This window comes from Canis lupus, chromosome 6 (genome assembly GCF_011100685.1).
Source record: "Canis lupus familiaris isolate Mischka breed German Shepherd chromosome 6, alternate assembly UU_Cfam_GSD_1.0, whole genome shotgun sequence".
Classification (NCBI taxonomy): Eukaryota; Metazoa; Chordata; class Mammalia; order Carnivora; family Canidae; genus Canis; species Canis lupus.
The window spans coordinates 60,883,238-60,905,108 of NC_049227.1; positions in this window are offsets into that span (position 1 = coordinate 60,883,238).

Genomic DNA, 21,871 nt, shown 5'->3' on the forward strand with positions numbered 1-21,871 from the left:
AAAGGGTAATAAGTCCTTTTAGAGCTGAACAGAGCATCTCCAAGTCATTGAGAATTGCCCAGGCTGCTGCAGAAGATACTAGGTAGAGAGGGAGCCAAAAAGTGTGTTGGCAAAAATCCTTCTCAGTATAGGACCCTTAAGGAACATGTAATATAAAAAGTCACATGAAAGCGTATACAGCCAGCATAATTGATACTGTTTACATAAGACTTGAAACCAAATGAATATGAGAGTGGGAAGCATTTCTTAACTTGGTCACTATCACTACCAGCTAGCACACCTGACACTATAGAGGAATTCAATTATATGTGCTGAATGAATGAAGATGAAAATAATTAGTCAAGAATCAATGATAATATTAGTAACTGGTTGGGTCAATGAGGAAATATTTCCCAGATAAGTTGGGAAATATATAATTTAACTTTGGGAAGGGATATGGTTTGAAGCTTCACAAGGAAGGAGACGCCTTAGGCAAAAGCTATGGCCTAAGAAATCATAGGAAAGAGAAAGCAGTAGAAAGCTTTTTCTTTTTAAGAGAGAGGGTTAAAGGATAATGCAGGAAGGGAGACCATGTGCCCCAGAGAGTGGTGGGCGTTGGAGACGTGAGAATAAAAAGAGTTTTGGTTGAGAATAATTTAAGATGGTTGTGTCAGAAATTTGAGAGGCCATCAGGATATTGTAACAGGAGAGATTAACCCAAACAGATTATTTGAATAGTCCATCATGAACAGGAAGATGTCAGGGAAAAAAAGGCAGGGGTGGTAGGCACTTGCTTTGGCTACGTGTTATTAAGGAGTGTATTTTTTGGGACCCAGTCATATAGACTTCTGTGATGTTAAACTCAAGCTGATAAGTCCCTGGAAGACTTACAGGGCATTTTACTGCCCTCATTTGGAATGTGAAGCCCTTGAACTCAAATCCTAAGAATGTGTTACTTTGTTCTCTTAATAATAATAATAATGAATTGTCAGAGCTAGCAATATACAAATTCAAGATACGTGGATTGGGTTGAAAGTACTCTCTAAAATGGATGGTTCAGATGATAATTGAACTTGGAAATCTGTGCTAATGAGACCAGCTTCTACCAACCCAAGGAGATCATCTGACCAGTTTTCACAGCTGAATAAGAGCTGAAAATTCAGACACACGGTCCCCTGATGATTAGGTCGTTCATGAGCAAAGAACTAGATAAGAAGCCACATTTCACTGGCGCCGAGAATCATCCTCCCCCTGTACCTCTTTGAAATGTCAGCTGGAATTTTATAAGTGGACATAAAGGAGGATGCAGCTATGCTAGGCACCATCAATTCATGATCAATGGTCAAGATACTTGGAAGAGGTGTAAGTGGTGCTGATACACACCACTTCTATGATAAGATTTTTCTCTTTTCTTTCCTTTTTATTTTTTGAGACAGAGTCCCCAATTTTAGCAGAATCCTTGGCGAGAAGAAAAATACAACCTCACATCTCTATCAATTTTGATTTATATTCGTTTTTCTGTGTGAATATGACACACATTTGTCAAGGAAAAAAATATTTCATGGAAGCATTTTTTTTTTAATGCTGTAGGTAGAAATTGCCTGTGCTTTCTAATTAGACCCTATAAAAAGCCAGTTCCCACGTGCACAAAAGTCCCCTTGGGTTACCAATAGCAAGCCTCGTAGGAATGTCGGGAAATTCAGGCAGAATCGTTGGGGCCAATCTCATGCCATCTGCTCAGCATCCTCAAAAATGCTATTCCAGAAGGCAGTTCTTCGAGTTCTTAAGCGTCTTTTTGACTTGACTCAGTGTGGCTGATAAAAATAACCTTCATATTTTGAATCACAATCCCATGCACACTTTCCTAAAAAAATTGGGCAAAAATTTGTCAGTCTCTCTAGTCTCACTCATTGTCTGTCTCACAAACTGTGCTTAGCTCTGAGAACCACTCTCCTTCCTTAATGGCTGTATATTAAGAGATGTTGTCATCTTGTTAAAGAGCGCGCTGGGCGGATGTCTCCCTTTGATCACTTGTCCTCTGTTTCTGAGGACTTTGCATTTCAGCAGCCTCTATTGTGTGAGTGATAAGCCCATATCTGGCGAACAGAGTGCTTGCTAGTAGGGTGAGAGGAACGTCTTTAACTATTTATTATCACTTTCTGTAAACTCAACTCCAATATCGAAGGAGGCAAGCAGAAACCAAAAAGATGTCTTCTTAAGATTCATAGTGTTGCCTCTGAAAGGAGCAAATTCTTTATCAAGGACTGAGAAAGTGTCCTTTTCCCCGTTTTCCTTCAGCATATGAAATATTTACTTGTTAGGCTGCTCGGAAATAGCCGTTTTCCATAGTGCTCTAGTGGGCCCAGCCCATCAGTGTGCTGGTTAATTAAGTGTGACCTAAACCAACTTGACTTGAGCTCTGCGTTAAATGCACAAAACCCATTTGAGCTGACCAGCAGCAGAAGTGGTACTCAGAGAAATTGGAAAGGATTTCTCCCAAATGCTTTCTCCTTACTTACAGCACTCAAGTAATGGTTGAAGATTAGCATATGACATGACAGATTACATTAAGTCATGTCTTTCCAGTGCTTTATGACAGCACTATCGCATTAGCTTCTTAGCACTGGCACATCGAGGCATGCAAATGTTTTCAGACCCTCTTATTCAAATCTACAAGCTGACATGGCAGCCCTGATATGATTATTAGTCATTTGAGAGACTTTAATTCACGTCATCAGATAACAGGTTCTGCTAAAAGGTTAGAGAAACTGTCTGCTTTTAATGAAGCTCTCAAAAAAGACCCTCAAAAACCCTGTTACACACCAAGAGCCGGGTTTGACTTTATTGACAAGATCCCCCCCCCTTCCCAAGAATGAACTTGAGTGGAATAACTAAATAGGCATCCAACTAAACAGACGTCGGAAAATACTGTCTCCCTTTCAGAGAAGACCATGTTGGACGGTTGTGGGTTTCTCCTTCCTTACTGCGCTCCCCTCTGGCCCATTCTAATTTGACTGTGGCCTCCAGCGCATGGCGTGGATGACCCTAAGACATTTTTAGAAGCTGATATCCGATACGGGTCTAACAGGCACAAAGATAATTATTCCTAGAACATTCATTACGCTTTGGGCACAAGCACTGCTGTAGCTCACAGTAATGGGTTAATGGTGTCTGGCCAAGCATGGCATGACTAAGTGGTGATGTGATTGCAGATCATTGGAGTTCGTCATCCATAGTTTGTTTGCTGTAAATTGGTTTTGTAGTCAAATGTTTTGTTTTCTAATGCGGCGATCCGCACTTAAACCTCCACAGAAACCCTCTTTTCAGAAGGCTTCTGCATAGATCAGTGGAGTCTGGCACCAATGATGATCTTGTTACAATAAAGGAAGATGGCACCAGGAAGTTGACCTGGTGCACTGCGACTAGCAGAAAGCCAGACCGGGACCTCTGCAGGTAGAAAAGGTGTCTGATGAAAGAGCAGAGTGAAAAACACATTTGCTGAAACCCGGAAAAGTGAATGCAAATGCACTTTTCTTCTTTCCTTTTTTTTTTTTTTTTTAAGGTCCCAAACAAGGGTCAACTTGTTCACTCAGCTTTCTGAAGAAAGATATATTTACCGTTTATAGTACGCCAATTGATGGCCATTCTACTATATAAGGAGATATTCAAAATTATTTGACTGGTGGTTGAGTTCATTTCTTTCTATGCATAGGTGTTAGCATATACTGCCCTAACTGGGTTATGAATTTGGGAGGACTCATCTTATCTTTTTCTCCCGACTGTCTTTTCCTTCTTTTTCATCAATTTAACAAATGTTTTTGAGATCTTCTTATTTGTGCTCTCTCTCTGTCCTTCCGTGTAGCTTCTCTTCCATCCTAATTCATGTTTTCTAAAATAATCTTGGCCGAAAGGGTGAGTAAGCTACTCTATATGGAGGATGCAGGGGGCATGGGTAAACTATAGTGTAAAACTGGTTGAGTTCTGATTTATCTACGAGCTGCTCTAAAGAAACAGTCTGATAAGAGCAAAGAAATAAAGGAAAAGGCATTAGATTTTATAAATTAAGTCATTCTCTTCCCTCCTTTTCCCATTATCCTTTTTTTTGCACCTTTGTCATACCAGCGTGAACCTTCACGCTAGCGGAGTGTAGATGCGTACCACGTGTCTGGGCAGAAGATGGCTCTCTGGAGAATTTCGGTGGCCATCAGGAACATGCTGCTGACCTCCCCTCCCCACCATTGCTCCCTGCCACTCTGACCCACAAAGCAAGATCTAGGTGGGCATTTCAGTTGCGCAGCATGTAGCGAGTATCTGCCCTAAGCTGTGTTCCGCTCAATGCCAGACATGCAAATGCTGTGCATTTGGCCCCTATTACCCTTCCATTCAGGCTGCAAAGCAGGGAAGGTGAGCAACTCTCTTTTCTGCAGGCTAATTAGATTTTGTGAAAATCCCACTTTCTCCTTATAATAAAAGCACTAGCAGGCCTATCCTTAGTACCCCTAAAGTCACTTTCCATGTTGGTTGATGTCTCTTCCCTCCTTTTAACGCTTTCAAACACATTTTCTTTTTCCTCTTTCAGTTAGAGCTGACCTCCTTTCACTTTCAATCACACCATTAAAAAAAAAATCTTCCTTTCCTCCTTTTAGTGCTTTTCTTCTAAAAATAACTCCTCTAACTTCTGGGTGCCCAAGGATGACGGTGCCTTATTCATCTGTGTATGCCCTCTAGCTAGTACAGTGCCTGATATATGACAGATGATGAATAAGTATTTAGTGACCGAATGAATGAGTACACAGAGAAATAACTTTGGAAACCGTCATAATTATATAGAGAGCTGTATTCTAATTTCTGGTAGTGTTCTCCCTGGCCCCTGCAGTAAGACAGTCATTCTCTGGTTTCAGCCCCTCCTGCCTCCCCGTGATCCTCACTTTATGCATGTGTGCATTATGTGTGTACATATGTGTGCGTATTGCATATTTGATTTTACTTTTAATGTTTTTTCCGTATCACAGATTAGGAATTTCATAATTTTTTGACTCATAGACTTATAGACTCTTGCCCAAGAATTGTAGTAAAATTATGAGTAATGTGTGCCGAGCTACCATTGGTACTTTAAGCTCCTCTTCCTCCTTGGTGTAGCAACCACCCCTGGACCTTGGGTCTGGTCACCTGCACAAACTCTCTTTTGATTAAGTGCCTGATTCACCCAATACTTTTTAAATAAAGGATTTAGCAAATGTTTTAAATGTGTTCTTGGCTCACCTGCCTGTTCTGTGGGCCTCGGAGACCAAATCCTGGCTCTCTGGTCTCCAAAACATATAAAGAATATACAAATAATTTAAAAATATCATTTGGACGCCAACATTTAACATCCCACAAAATTTTCACTGGCTTAAGCCAATTTCCCAGCACAGTGTTCTCCCATTTCTATTCCTCTCCATCTCAGGGTTTTAAAAGAAAACAAACATCTGCATGCATAGATTAGAACCCTCCCATAAACACATGTTCCTATCAAAACCAATCAAAATGGAAAAAAGAAAGAACAGAATATTATACATTTTTCTTTAGATCTGATGTCTGATTTTCATTAGGTTTAACCTTATTTCTTTTAGATCCTAGGCAGTGACCCAGTATTTATTTTCCTGGCTGGGCCCTGTTCTTGCCAATATTTCACTCTGGCTCCTAGAGGCCTTGCTGGGGAGTTCAAGGCTCTCACACTCTCTTTTCTCTTCTGCTGCCCCTCCGAGACACACATTTGTCACGTGTATCCTTCGTTTCATCTCAGAGTTAATTCCAAGCCCTTTCTTTCCTCCTATTCACTGCTTCTTAATTTCTCCCTTTCTTATTGGATTTATGACTGAATACTTTAATTTATTCATCATATAATGTCTTTGTAACTCGTTTTTTCTAGTAATTTACACTGGACCATATGCTTTCTGCTGCTGCCTCCTATTATATTGATCTGTAAAGCTTCTGGGGGCAATGATTAGCATGAAAGAAGCTCTGCAAATGAAAGTTATATTGTATCCTATTTGTTCTCTTTTGAACAAAATATATTTCAGAGTTCTCCAAGTGGTATCAGATGTTCTTTAATTTTGCAGGGTTTTGTAGGATGTTAGTGATGTATATGTGTGTCACTATATATATATATATATATATATATACACAAACTATATGTATATATACATATACATATACATACATACACACACACTTCAGCTACGTGTGTGTATACACACACACACACACACACATATCTTTTCTGCAACTCAAAACATTTTTTAAATTGGACATTGACTTGAAATTAATACAGCCTTCAGATTCAGTCCACTAATTGTATTTTGTAGACAGTGCTGAACCAAACCAAAACTTCTAAAATTTCTTATAAAAGGAGTTGGAGCCACATAGCAATTCGCTTGTGTGCAGAGCGTATTCTCTGTTTGATATGTCTGATCTGTTTGCATAGGTCACAGGAGATAACATATAGGCTAGGACTTTGTTAATTGTAAAGATAGTGCAAATACCAACATAGACATTTTCCTCCAGGGGTGGCACTCACTGCTTTGAGTCCTGATCTTCTCATGCATAAAATAAAGATGACATCCATGCCTGTCCCTAGCAACGTGCTGACGATCACAGGAGAAATGTGTGCAAAAATACTTTATCAATAGAAAAGAATGCTATGAAATATTGATAACTATTATTTAAAAGGCAAATATTCATATTCTTAGCTCTTTGTTCATATTCTTTGTTCTTCAGGTTTCAGAGGGACTAAGGCATGTTCATTTGAATTCTATAAACAAAGCCTTGACCGGGGTTATTTGTGCTAACAAGTAACATGCCATGACAACTTAAAGATGTCAATCAAGCAAAATTACACAGTGCCACTATTTCTAAACAAAATCTTAAAAAGAAAATCTGTGACTGTCCATACTCAGCAAAATTATACAATCAATACGTAGTCCTGCAACCCCTGAGAGGTCTTTCATGGGCCATAATGCTGGGAAGTCTGCATCTCCAGGTCATTTTAGGAATTTACCTGAGGCTCAGTTCATAACTCTGAGGATTAACTTCCTCTTACCAGAAGGGAGCCCTGAAGAAGATTGGGACAATAGTTCAACTGGGCCTCTGTGACCAGCTTTTGACATTACCTTGAGCCAGTTTCCACTTTGAGTGTGCAAGAGAATTGGACTGGGCCAGAGTATCTCAAAGTCTTAATCAGTGGGACCCAGAGTTCAAATGCAGTGTATATGGAAGTCTGTTTTATACAACAGATCCAGATGGAACTTTTAGAATTGAAATGCAGGTGGGTGTCCAAAGACATTCTCACAAGACTTCTGCTCATCCTGTGTCAGCCTCCCCCTTGCAGAATCCACAGGCACTTCAGAAAACCATTGGTTGAAATGACTTGCCCTATTCCTTCTTGCTTCTTCCTAGGAAGGCTTTTTCCCCCTGTCTTAGGTCATCCAATGTCTTCTCTGTTGTGTCTCCTCCAGTCTCCCCCACTCTTTTTATCTTGAGAAATTTCAGATATTAAAAAAAATAGAAAAACAATGCTCATATTCATACCACCTAATATTGGTAACATTGTGTCTTATTTGTTTTTAATACTTTTCAAAAATAAGGCTTTACTTATATATATTTAAGAATATATATTACATGTAAATATATATTACTTATATATATTTATTAAGTAATAAATTATTTAATTAAATATTAAATAATATCTATTCATTTATTTCTCTCTCCCCAGAGGCAATCATCATCATAAATTTGTTGTGCATCCTTTTCATTTATATTTTAAGACAAAAACAAAACAATACAAAACTTATATATGCTTCCATAAATAATATATACCATTTTTTGCTATGATTTTATAATAGATGTAATGTTCTGCTTCTTGGTTTTTTTTTTTTTTTTTTTTTTTTTTTTTAATTTCTGCTCACTGTTATGTAAGTAGAACACAGCCAGGTAGACTTTTTTTAAACCATTGTATAGTTTTTCCTTATATGAATAGTCCACATTGTATTTATGCATTTCCCTATTTATGAGCTTTTTAGGCAGTTTTGCCCTCCATTTAATCTTAAAATATATATTTGTACAGCTTTTCATAGCTGTGTCTCCACTCTCAATAGCTGTAAGGGTCCCTCCAAATTATATACCTGCAAGTGGTCTTGTTGGGCCTTAAGGTATATACTTTAAACAGTTTACTAGAGGATGCCAAGTTCTCTCACAAATGCTGGTAACAACTTATCTTAGTGTTCTCATTGCCAGTGTTTCATATCTTGAATTTTGAAATTGCTTTACATTTTGATTAAGAAAAAAAGCTACAGAAGAGTTCCTAATGTTGGGGATTATCACTTTTATTGGGGGATAATAACTTATATTTCCTTGATAACCACTGAGTTTGAGCATTTAAAAAATGTCTTATGGCTCTCAGGAATTTCTTTGTTGTAAATTGCAATCCAATATCCTGACTTTTTGCTTTTAAGATTTGGTTCATGTGAGACCCAGAGAGAGAGGCAGAGACATAGGCAGAGAGAGAAGCAGGCTCCCTTCAGGGAGCCCAATGCGGGACTCGATCCCAGCATCCGGGGATCATGACCTGAGTCAAAGGCAGATTCCCAACCATTGAGCCACCCAGATGTCCCTCAATATCTTGACTTATTTTGTGATTTTACTAGTGTTCTTTTCTTACTGTTTTTAAAAGTTCTTTATGTGTATTCTGGAAGTTAACTGCTAATCAATTATCTACTATACATTGCAAAGATCTTCTATCATGTGTCATCATCATTTTATCTCCATATTATTATTATCCTCATTTTACAAGCAAAAGTGTGAGATACAGGAATCTTGAGAAATGAACTCTAAAACTTCATGTGGAAGAGTAAAAGTATATGAATAATGGAAAAAATTTAAATAGATGATGGGGCACCTGAGTGGCTCAGTTCATGAACTCATGGACTCCATGTTGGGCCCTGTGCTCATTCATCTGGGAGTCTGCTTCTCCTTCTCCCTCTACTCCTCCCCCTGCTCATGCTCTCCTTCACTCTGTCTCAAATAAATAAATAAAAATCTTGGGGCACCTGATTACTCAGTCTGTTAAGCATCTGCCTTCAGCTCATATCATGATCCCAGGGTCCTGGAATTCAGTCCCTTATTGACTCCCTGCTCAATGGGGTGTCTGCTTCTTCCTCTGCTCTTCCCCCTCTTCGTGTGCACCCACATGCTCTCTCTGAAGTGCACAACCCCTCTCTCTCTCTCAAATAAATAAATAAATTTTTAAAAATAAATAAATAAATATCTTTAAAAAAGTAAAGTAGTTGAGCAAAGAGATGTGGCTGTGGCAGCTTCTTGTAGTTGCAGGACTGAGATTTTGCCGACCATCAGAGCCTGGGACTAAGCTCGGAGTCTAGAGGATGCTCATGCAGAGCTCTTGCCACAGGCCACATCCAAGTTTAAAAACAGTAATGGAGATTCTACGTTACATCAAATTCTCCTCACTTCGAATCTCTGACTTCACAGAGAGCCTGGTCTCTTTTAACAGTTCACCTAATGATCTCCTTATTTTAATGTCATCTGATTTGAAACCTTAATTACATCTGCACACCCCTTCAGAAACACCTGGATTGGTGTGTGACCAGATGACCGGAAGGAGATGCGTGTATACTGGGGGGCTAGAATCTCAGAGGCCATCTTTGAATTCTGACTACTATGGAAGGTCCTTTTTCTTATCCCTTTCAACACAATTCCCTTTAAATCTGTGGTTCTCAGACAGCAATAAGTTTGCTTCCTGGGGATACTTGGCAATGTCTGGAAAAATTTTAAGTCGGGGACACCTGGGTGGCTCAGGGGTTGAGTGTCTGCCTTTGGCTCAGGATGTGATCCCCGGGGTCCCAGGATTGAGTCCCACACGGGGCTCCCTGCATGGGGCTTGCTTCTCCCTCTGCCTGTGTCTCTGGCTCTCTCTGTGTCTCTCATGAATAAATAAATAAAATCTTTAAAAAAATTTTTAAGTTGTCAGAATGAGGGGAGGTGGTGCTACTGGTGTCTAATGGAGTAGATACCACAATTTACTGGACGGCCTCCCACAGCAAAGAACATCTTCCCTAAAATGTTAGTCATGCTGAGGGTAAGAAATGCTGTTTCATGTTTGTATCACTTTGCTAGCGGACTTTTAATAATATTTACCTGACCCATCTCTACCATACCTTTATTTCCTACCTTCTTTATCGTTCGCTTTTAAACTAGTGTCTTAAAAACATCTTGTATCTAGATTTTATTTTATCGACTCTGGGAGTCTTTCTGTCTCTAGTCTTGAGAGTTTGCTGCTTACATGAGTTATTATTACTTATGTATTTGTTCTCTTGAAATCGTGGCTTTTCACCCTTTTGTTCTTGCTTTCTGGTGGATAATAAGCTTTGCTTGTTTCTTTTTTTCCCTCCCTCCTGCTTTGAAAGTTGGATATTCCAAGCTTATTTTTTTACTGATAAACTATAATTAAGTTATTGGTTTTTAAAAAATAATTTTATTATTTTTTAAAGATTTTATTTATTTATTCATGAGAGACACAGACAGAGAGAGGCAGAGACACAGGCAGAGGGAGAAGCAGGCTCCATGCAGGGAGCCTGACATGGGACTCGATCCCGGGACTCCAGGATGAGGCCCTGGGCCAAAGGAGGCACTAAACCGCTGAGCCACCTGGGCTGCCCAAGTTATTGTTTTTTTAGATGTGTTAGAATAAATCAGTATTTTTATTTTCTGGCTGAATAAGATAAAATTTCAGTATATTCTAAACCTCCCTTTAAATTAGCATCTTTCTTAATGCCCAAGTTGTTACTTATTTTTTCTTACTTTATAATGAATGCTATTAACTATAGTAAACATACTAGCTCTCGTTTTATCATAATTATTTCCCCTTATTTACAAATATTAATAGTAATAACATGTTTATTGTATTCATAGTCATTACTGCTAAAGATTTACCACCCTGCATTGTCAATGTCCTGGTTCATCTTTTTCTTGCATCCCACACTTTCTTTTTAGTATATTTTTATCTCACGGAAGTAATTTTAAAGTAGTTCCTTGAATGAGGCCCTGTGGGTAGTAAATGTTATAATCTCTAGGATGTCTGCTAATATATCTGTTTTAATCTCATCTGAAGTGATAGTTTGGTTTGTTTTTAAATTCTAGGCTTATGGCAAATTTTGCTCAAATTTTCAAACATATTAATTTGATTATTTTCAGACATATATAGTTGCTGATGGTGGGTCTGTTGCTAAATTTATTGTCATTCCTTGGGGATAATCTTTCTTTTCTCTAGTGGTTTTTATGTTTTTTTTTCTTTATCCATGATATTCTATAAATTCCCTACAGTGTCTCTAAGTGTAGGCTTATTTTTAATTCTACCAAGCATTCAATGTGTCTTTTCAATTTAAATTCCTGTTTTTGTCATATCTGAAATGTTCTCAACTGTTTCTCATCAAGTATTATCTACCAACTATTCTTTCTGGGCTCTACTTTCAAAACTCTTATCAGAAGTAGGTGCACCTCTCTCCCTGTTTCTCCTACTAAGTATAGCTATGAAGTCCTGGCTGTCACATATAAAACAAACAGCAGGAAGATGAAAGGTGGTGAGAAGAAGACAGACTGTTTAGAGACTGCGGTACCTTAGACAACATGGTAGTGAGTCCTGTGGGCTTTATGTTTACTACGTACATCCCTGACTGGGTGCTCAAGGAGCCTGCAACCCGGAAACACCTAGGGTGTAAGCAAAAAACCCTGAGAAAAGTTGACTCTTTCTATCCAAAAGTCTAGGAAAAGAAACCTAGCAAAACAGAAAGCTTACAGAAAGTAACACCCTACTGCAGCCAGACAGCATAAAATCTGTGATCCAACCCCTACCTCTCCCAGCACAGGCTTAGGGAGGAGTCTAGACACCCGTTTTTGCCTGACTAGATTTAGATCTTTCCTAGCCCCCACCCACCAGGGTGATAGCAGAGAAGGCTGAGTGGGAAGCCAGGACTTATAACCCAGAGTGAGTAACAAGGAAATTCCCACCTCTGTGATATCAGTGGAGATCACTGGAGAGCCTAGACTCCCCCTACCACCTAATGGTGGTCTCAGATGGGGCTTAGTGGAGACCCAGGACTTCTGCAACCTTTCAGAGGTAACAAAATGTGCCCACCACTGCAGTGTCAGTGGAAGTGATGTGGGGAGTCTGAACTCTTACCCCTTCCTAGCAGTAATTAGAACCCCACACTCTGAAGGCCCAGCAGGAAACCTAGACACCAAACCTGACCTGGCAGTAATAACAAGGTGGTGAGCCTCCCCGACTTAGGCAGCATCAGAAAATCTCTGCCAAACAAAAGATTTAGGTAAAATCTAGAGTCACAAAACATAATACCCCAAATTTCTAGGGTATATTCGAAAATCATTCATCATATCAGGAATGAGGGAACCCTCAATTTGAGTGAGAAAAGAGAATCAACAGATGCCAACACTGGGGTGATACAGATATTAAAATTTATCTGACAAGGATTTTAAAGCAGTCATCATATAAATGCTATGAATGAGCAATTACAAAGAAACTTGACACAAATGAAAGAAGAGAAAGTCTCATAAGATAAATAGAAGATCTAAAGAAGAACCAAAAGGAAATTTTTTAATTGAAATATACAAAACTAAAACAAAAAACTTAATGAATGAGCTCAGCAGAAGACTGAAGAGGACAAAGGAAAAAAAAAAAGAGTAACTTGATAGAACAATAGAAACCATCCAATCTGAATAGAGAGAAATGGATTGGAGGGAAAAAAGAGAGAGAGAGAGCATCAGACCTCAGGAACTAGAACAAAAGATCTAACATTTGTGAAATCCAAGTCCAAAGAATGGAGAGAAGATAGGACTGAAAAAATATTTGAAAAATTAAAGAAAATTTCCCACATTTAGAAAAACAAAACCCCATAAATCTGTAGATTCAAGAATCCCACAAAATTTAGAATAAACTCGAGGGAATCCATGCCAAGATACATAATAATCAATCTTCTGAAAACTAATGGCAAAAAGAAATAATCCTGAAAGCAGCAAGAAATGACAATTTACCTATAGGGGAAAACTATTTGGATGGCAGTGATTTTAGATCAGCTAAATCATCAAGTTCAAAAGCAACACTGATAAGTTAGGTTGACAGTATGTACCCTTGATATAATGTGATGAAATGACACTTTACATCTGTGGATTTCTACCTAAAATTCACAATTCCAGTCTAATCATGAGAAAAAGAAAAAAAAAATCACAATTTAGGGACATTCTATAAAATACCTGACCATTACTTCTCAAAACCATTAAGGTCATCAAAAATAAGGAAAATCTGAAACACTGTCATAGCCAAGAGGAGCCTAAAGACACATGACAACTAATGTAATGTAGTATCCTGTATGAGATCCAGGACAGAAAAAAGGACATTAGATAAAAACTAAAAATATATAAATAAACATGGACTTAATTAACAATAATGTATTGATATTAATTAATTACACAAAATATACCATACCAATTTAAGATGTTAATAATAGGGGAAAATGAATATGGGGTAGATGGGAACTCTCCTGTACTACTTTGCAAATTTTCTGTAACTCCAGAACCATTCTAAAAAATAAAGTTCATTTAAAAAAACAAGTAAATGATTTAAATATACCAGTTAAAAGACAATTTGGCAGAATGGATTAAAAACATAACTCAAGTATATGCTGTCTACAAAAAAACCTCATTTCAAATACAGGTTTCCCCCACTATCAAAAGTAGAGGATTCCTGTGAAAACTTTTGTAAGCAGAAAGGTATAAAGCAAAACATAATTCCTTCTTTCTGAAAGTTCACAGTACACCATTTTTTTTTTATGAAAGATCTACATTAATGCAGTATTGGCTTTTCTCATAAAAGCAAAATTTCTCTTCAAATTCCTCTCACTTAGTGAAAACATGTACCAATGTAGATCTTTCATTAAAAGAGAAATGGTGTAATGTGAACTTTTGGAAAGCAGGGGATAATTGTATATAGATTTAGGAAAACTGAAAGTAAAAAATTGGAAAAAATATATACCATGCAAATATTAATCCAAAGAAAGCAGATGTGGCCATTTTATTATCAGAATAAGTAGACTACAGAGCAAAGAAAATGATGAGGGGTAAAGAGACATTCACACAAGTATATGCACATATTGTACCAATGTATAATTTCCTAGTTTTGGTATTATATTAAAATAATATATAAGATGTACCATTGGAGGAAACTGGGTAAAGGGCATATGGGACCTCAGTTTACTATTTTTGTGAATTTCTGTGAATCTACTTTTTAAAAAATAGAATTTTTTAAAAGTAGAGCATCTCATTCTATTTTTCAGGTTTCTTAACTTTTTTTATTGGTTCCATTTCTCATTTCTTTTTATTCTTTTAGGGGAAATTTCCTCTGCTCTATCTTCTAATTCTCTCTTTAGCTGTATCATTTTTTTTTACCTGTGTATTTAGACTTTTTATTTATTTTATTTTATTTTATTTTCCAGTTTTATTGAGAACTGACTGACATGCAACACTGTATAAATTTTAAGTTTTAAGCATGATGGTTTCATTTACATCTATTGTGAAATGATTACCACAATGAGTTCAGCTAACATGTCTCATATAGATACAATAAAAACCAAAAGAATCCTCCTTGTAATGAGAACTCTTAGGATTAACACTCTTAACTTCCTATATGTCACACAGCAGTGCAAACTATAGTCATTCTGTTGTACATTACATCCCTAGTGCTTATCTTATAACTGGAAATCTGTACCTTTGACCACCTGCCTCCAATTCCCTCTTTCCCATCCTTCACCTCTGTTAACCACCCACTCTTTTCCTATGAGTTAGGTTTTTTGCTGTTTTGTTCATTTTATTTTGTCTTAGATCCCACATATAAGTGAGATCATATAGTATTTGTTTTTCTCTGTCTGACTTATCTCACTTAGGTTGTATAATGCCTCCAGGGTGTATCCATGCTAGTGCAATCAGTAGGAATTCCTCATTTTTAAGGGCTGGATAATATTTCATCTCACAATTTCATTATCCATTCATCCACTCCACTGATGGGCATATTTTTATGTGTCCTCTGTCCCATCCTCCAGGTCACTGATTCTTTCTTCAGCACAGTCAAGTCTATTTTTGAAACTCTGCTTTGAATATTTTAGTTCAGTTATTGTATTTTTCGACTCTAGGATTTCTTTTTTTTATTTGTTTTTTATGGTTGCTGTTTTCTTTTGTTTTTGTTTTTGTATTTTTTAGATTTTATTTATTCATGAGAGACACAGAGAGAGAGAGAGAGAGAGAGAGAGGCAGAGACACAGGCAGAGGGAGAAGCAGGCTCCATGCAGGGAGCCCAACGTGGGACTCGATCCCGGGTCTCCAGGATCACACCCCGGGCTGAAGGTGGCCCTAAACCTCTGAGCCACCCGAGCTGTCCCAGCTGTTTTCTTCTGAACTCCTTTGAAGTTCTTTTGAATTTCTCCATTTGTTCATGCATTGTTTTCCTAATTTCGTTTAGTTGTCTATGTTTTCTTGTAGCTCACTAATCTTCCTTATGAGGATTATCTGAATTCTTTGTCTGGCAATTCACAAACCTCATTTCCTTGGGGTTAGTTACTGGACTTTTATTAGTTTTCATTGCTGGTATCCTATTTGCTCAGAATTCTGGGATCCTTGATTCTGTATGTTAGTATTTGTGCATTTGAGCAATAGGGCTCCTCTCTATTAGGCTCCACAGGTTTGCTTTATCAAAAGTAGTTTTCCACCAGTCTGCTCAGTTTGGGTTTTGGGGTGTGTCTGCTGGTACTATCCTAGGGCAGGTGGGGTTAGCTAAAATGGCCTTTTTGGAGTGAGGCAACTAACTGTTGGAGTTGTTCTACTGTTGAGAATAGCTGGATAGGACTGCTGCCTTGGTTCCCTATCCACGTGAGGCTGTAGGATAGGCTTCTGGTTGTCTGGACTCAGAGGCCTGGCTTACTAGATGGTTGGGACTGTGGACTATATTCAGTAGTAAATGGAGCCATGAATTTGCTTCCCTGCCCTGACACGGCAGCAGGTTAGGACCCCGGGCCTATAGAGCTGGTTGTCTGTGGACCTGAATCAGGCCAGAGTGTACACATAGTTGTGGTCAGATGACAGCACTGGTTTTGCTCTGCAGGCAGGGAAGCCTCAGAGTTCCTCTGTTCAATGGGACACTATCCATCAGGCTGTTGAATGGGCTCTGCTGCTTCCTGGATGCTCTGGTCGGACAGGCTGAAGGCTGTCTTCAGCAATGAGCAGGGCTACGAATTAGATCCCTTGTCTCCCTCCCAGTGGGAGCAAGCAGCCCTGAAACCGGCAAGGCTCTTGGTTGTCTTAACTCAAGCTGATCTACACCCCGAGTTCCCTGACTGAACAAGGCCACTAGCTTTGTTCTGCAAGCTATCAGCTCTGACTGCCCGCCTTTTGGCTCAAGTGCTGCTGGGCTTCGAAGAGTTGTCTTTAGCTTTTCTGATTAGATGAGAAGATGCTCCCCAGCAGCTGGGACTAGGTATCAAATCCCTTGTCTGGCTGGGACAGGGAGGGGCTGCTCCAGGCTACTCCCAGTTTCCCAAACAGGCTCTCCAGTTGGGAGAAGCAGGGAGCCTCAGCCTTGGCTGTGAGCTAATCACCCACCCTGCCTGTACATATCATGGGAACATTCTACACCTGGTCGTGGCTTTGCTCTGGCGGTGGTCAGCTATTCCCACTCACCTTTCCTCTCCGGCAGCACCAGAGCCTGCTGCCTCCAGGAGCTGCCCTGGTAACTCTGCGGGAGCAGAAGACACTCCCAACAGTAAGGGAGCTGTGATGCAGCTCCTTGCCTGGGCTGGGGCACACCAGGCTCTAGTATTAGTAAAATCCCTTGTTTGGGGATCTGAATCAAGGGGATCTGCCCCTCACTAAGTTTCCCTGTCAAAGTGTGCCCCCGACTTGGCTCTGCAGATGAGCAAAGCCACTGGTGGCACTTACTGCTTGGGCACTACAGGTATGAACTCGGTCTGCAGAGACCAGTGTCCTGGTTGTTGCAAGCCTTTTCCTGTTTCTCTGTCACCATCAAATGCCCTGTGGTTGACCCATATGGATTCCCATGTGATCCCTGGGGTAAGAGTAAGGGCTCTTGCAAAGCAAGCCACAGTGCAGTGGTGGGGCCGAGGAGGCCTGATTGTTTCCCATGGGTTGTTTTCCCAATGGGAGGAACAGAAGGCTGAGGGGAGACCTCTTCGCATGGTGTTGCCTCTGCCTGCTTGGGGAAGAGACATTGTAGTGAATGTGCAGCTGCTTCTGCTCCCTCATAAGAGGGAGCCAAGGGAGGAATGACCTAATGTCGCCATCTTGATGACCGAGATTTTTTAAAACTGGCTACATTGTTGTCTCCTTTTCTCTTTGGTTCTTTTTCAAGTCTACCTAACCGCATATACATGTTTCATAACCTCACTATTCTAATGTATCTCTCTTATCTGTAATTCCCAAGGAGTAAATTTTTCCTTCTGTTGCTCATTGTCTCTCAGCGATTGTGGAATTCCCCATTTTCTGGGCTTGCTTTGTTCCACATGTGGCCTAGCTGTGTGGCCCGCTCTTGAGGGGGTTTTGTAGTTGTTACGTAATTAGGCTCTACAGTTTTCTAATTAATGTCTCTGCTCTTTACAGTCCCACACCACATGGCTCAAAATCAAGCCCAGCTCCTAAACATGGATTTCCATCTATCACAGATTATTATTTATATTTGTGGGCCAAGGTGGGCCGCTAGCTTTAAGCTTCAACCCAGCCAGAGGATAGATATATTCCAGTTCCCTTTTATGGAAGTCAGCTTGTTCTTGGCTCCCAACTTTAGAGTGATTCCACTTTCACTTCCCTTTATATACAGTTTGCATTTTAAACATTATCACCATGTGGTTGTTAAAACTCCACTCCTCAGATTTTCCTTCATAAGTCATTTGACGTCTAGTTACTACTATGGATTTTTTTCTTAAGGTATCTGGTACCTAAACGTTTCCCTTTTTAGCATTCAAGATCAGCTATATATTTTTGAAAAAAAAATAACAGTTTTATTTTATTTCTAAACACTTGGAACAGAAGACAAAGATGTTTAATATATTCTTAATATCACTGGTTTACCCCAGAATGCTTCTGGATTACCTTCTACCATGTATTCCTGGGTTTACCTAAGGGTCTCTTTCCTCTTTTAAGGTGGGAACCAGAGTTTATCAAACTTTGTATCCTGATGACACCTATAATATTTTCTGGTCCAGAGTAAATCCTTGTTGAATAAATGCATTAATTAAGGGATTAAATGACTGGACAAGCATTATCTGGCCACTCCCTGCTTTTGATGAATACCTCTGTTTAGACATAAAGCTCATGTAAGATTTATTATCGCGAGATATCTGAGATTCTGTTAATCAACTTGTCCAAGACTACAGAGGGAAAGACCTGAATAAAAATAATACAACCAACCATTCACCAAGTTATTAATTCTATTCACTCACAGGTTTATACCATGGTTCACACTGGCTCCATGTTTCCTACCTGACAGCAGTCTAGAGAATATTGTCCATACCTACTGATGTCAGGAAGGGACCGCCAGCCTCAGGAAGAACCCCTGAAAAAATAAAGGAAAATGGAAAACAACAAAATGAAGAATTAATTCTGTTGATCTTTAGTGGTTGTGAAATATAATTTGAGCAAATATCCACCCATATGCTATATTCCCTATGATCTGCTTTTCTCCTCTCATTCATTTTCAGGAATTGTACTAAAAACCCAAGAATTTGTTTCTTTGACAGCATGCTGTGATCTTCATCCCCTTCAGTCATTTTATTATATAAAATAATTCTTAGTTGGCTCAAGACTGTTCTGGCCTGTACAAGGCTGTCCTCACCTGACTCAGGTTCTTTCCAGCCTCATCTGCCACTATAAAATATACTCTGTTCTCACATCTGACTTCTCAGAATTGGCTGAACAATCAGGCATCCTTCATGTCCCTGTCCTCAAGCATTTCCCTCTGAAAAAAAGAGATGGTTTTCCCCTTGTCTGCCTGACAAATACACACCCAGATTTCCAAGCCAGTTTCTAAGCCTATCCTTTGTTGCCTCCTTCTTAGGCAATGTTAAATATTCCTTAGAAATCCTCCCATTTGGTCTTTATTAACACCTCTAGTTTAACAATTATAATATGAAATAACTTAATGGGTCTTTCTTGGGCAGTCAAATAGAAATTTTTAGAGACAGACATTTTTATGGTAATGCTTGGCACCTCATAACAACCTCACAATATTTGGTAAAATAAAAGTATTTCCAAAAATCTGTGTGCATAAAGGCATTCTCTCTGTGGAATCTGACCCTCTAAATGAATAAGTGACTGGCCTAGGTTGAGAGCTCAGCAGCAGATCCCGTCAGTTTGCTAGGGCCCCTCTGTTCTTCCATTAGGACTCTTGATTGCCTTATGCCTGCCTGTACCTGCCCATTGCTGCCTTAGCTGACCAATGAGTACCAGGCCCATCAGCAGAATGACCATATTATCTATCACAGAATGAAAGGAAGCCCTGTGAATAATTATGCCGAGCCGATAGGTATAAACTGAGATTGTCCTGAGCAACCTGGGACATATGACCACTGCCTATTGACTGCTTAACCTCGTATGTTTTGCCAGAGATTTACAGCCCAGTATTTTTCTAACTGAAGCTTATGTTCTTTTTATAATAGTAACCACCACTTACAGTACAACCATTAGAGACTAGACTCTATAATAAACTACTTCTTTTTGACAGATGAGGAAATTAAGGCTGCAGACTAAGTGATTTGGCCAAGACCACCCAGCTATGAATTAGTAGATACAGGATTTGAACGTGGGTCTGTCTTGACCCCAAGACATCTTTCCTTTTCACCGTGCAGTCCTGATTTTATACCACACCAAAGGCTCATATAAATTCCATGGCTGTAGGCAATTTTTCCTGTGCAAAATCTCCCTTAACATAAGTGAAGCATTTGCTAGGACTTGGAAACATTTGGAGGATTGAAAATTTTCTTTGTTATGGTAAGACTTAACGTGAACAGTTTAGATTTTCATTTCTCATCATGCCACTTCCTAGGAGCTCCACACCTGTCTCTCTCTCTCTCTCTCTGCCATCCAGTCTCCTTTAATCCTTTATCCACTTTTCCCCCTCTCATTATAACAAGTCCTTTGCGTGACTGAGATTCCACGAATTTCTTATTCAGAGAAACAAGCTTAGGTGTTGGTTCAGCTCTTCGGTATGTTAACATACGGAGCTCCCAGCAATTTGACACTCCACACCTGATGAACTAGAGGTTGAGCGAATTGTCGTTGTTATGTTTCCCTAGGTTATTATAAGGTTTAACACGTGCAGGTGAGAGTGCACCTCCAGGGATAAGACCAGTTTTTCCAAGGGTTAGAGAACCCTGGGCTTAGTCTACATTAATCCACTTACTACTCTTCCAGGCAGTGCCAGGGCTTCCCTTCAACAGGGAAAAAGCTCAGGGGCCTGACTCAGTGGCCACAAATTCCAGGTGTGATGTGGTGAATGTCTGCGATAAGAGACAATAAAAGTGGTAGGAACTGTGAAAAATCTCTTGTACGGGAGGTGAAAGGGGAGAGATTAACTCAGTAAGTTGTCAGCTCATTTTCTTACTGTGCTATCATGAGCTTTAACTAAAAATAAAAAAAAAAAAAATCTGTTTGATCTCCTGTATTGGAGATGTATTTCAAGGCCCGTATCTGTCACTGAAATCTACAAAGTGTGCTTCAGCTATAAATCTCTATCCTTGAATGTACACATGCAATTATCTTAGAGAGATCTGGCTTCCATAAAAATGACAATTGTCATTCCTGGTCTTGCTTTCCTTCTTATAAATATAATGTTTGTGTTTAAAAAATAACCTTCAATTGATAGGTAACAGAGAAATTTATGCCATTATCATATTAAATGTCATATCCTTAAACATCTTTCAGTCGACAGGAAAAAAAAAAAAAAAAGACAATCCTTATACTTGCACTTTATTTCTTCCAGTGGGACAGCACTAAAAAGTCATCAGTGAAATTACTTTACAAATTAAATGTTGTGAGATTCCGTGGGTTAGAAACAGTTTGGATTTGTATGCATCCTGACTGTGATGTTGTTTCTAATTATGAATACAATACTGGTTTGAGACAGCAAGCCATTTCCTCCAGGCTGCCATGCTATTGTCCAAAAATTGTATAAACTCTGTCATTGCCAGCCGCTGTTTTCCAAAGCACCCCAAGTTCTTACTGTTTAATGCCTGTGCTCTGTATTTGAGAACCGATGGTGCCTTCGAATATAAAAGCTTACACTAAAAATAAGCTTAAGCAAAATCAAATGAGTCAGTATGGTAAGAACAAATAGTCATGACAGGCTCTCCTGAGTTTTTCACTCATGTAAGTCAGCCCGTCATTCTGTGGGACAGGGATGTGCCTGCCATATTCTGTGGCACATGGTAGGTATTAATAAACATTTGTTAAGGAGTTAATACTATTATGAGAGTAATAATGTTAGATAACATACATTGAGTGCTTACAAGACACAGGAAGCTATTCTTACAGTTGCATGGACATCATCTTGATTTCTTTTCTCATTAAGACATCATGAGATAGATTTTACAAATGCGATACTTGGAGCAAAGAGAAGTGTAATAACCAGCCCAAAGCCTCAGGTGAGGTAGAGGGTAGAGCAAGCACACAGAAGTCCAAAGCTCATGGTATCCTTTACTCCACGATGCTGAATGCAGTTTTGATGTTTCTATGTGAACTAGCTTCCAGCTTAATAAGTTTTGTTCCAGTG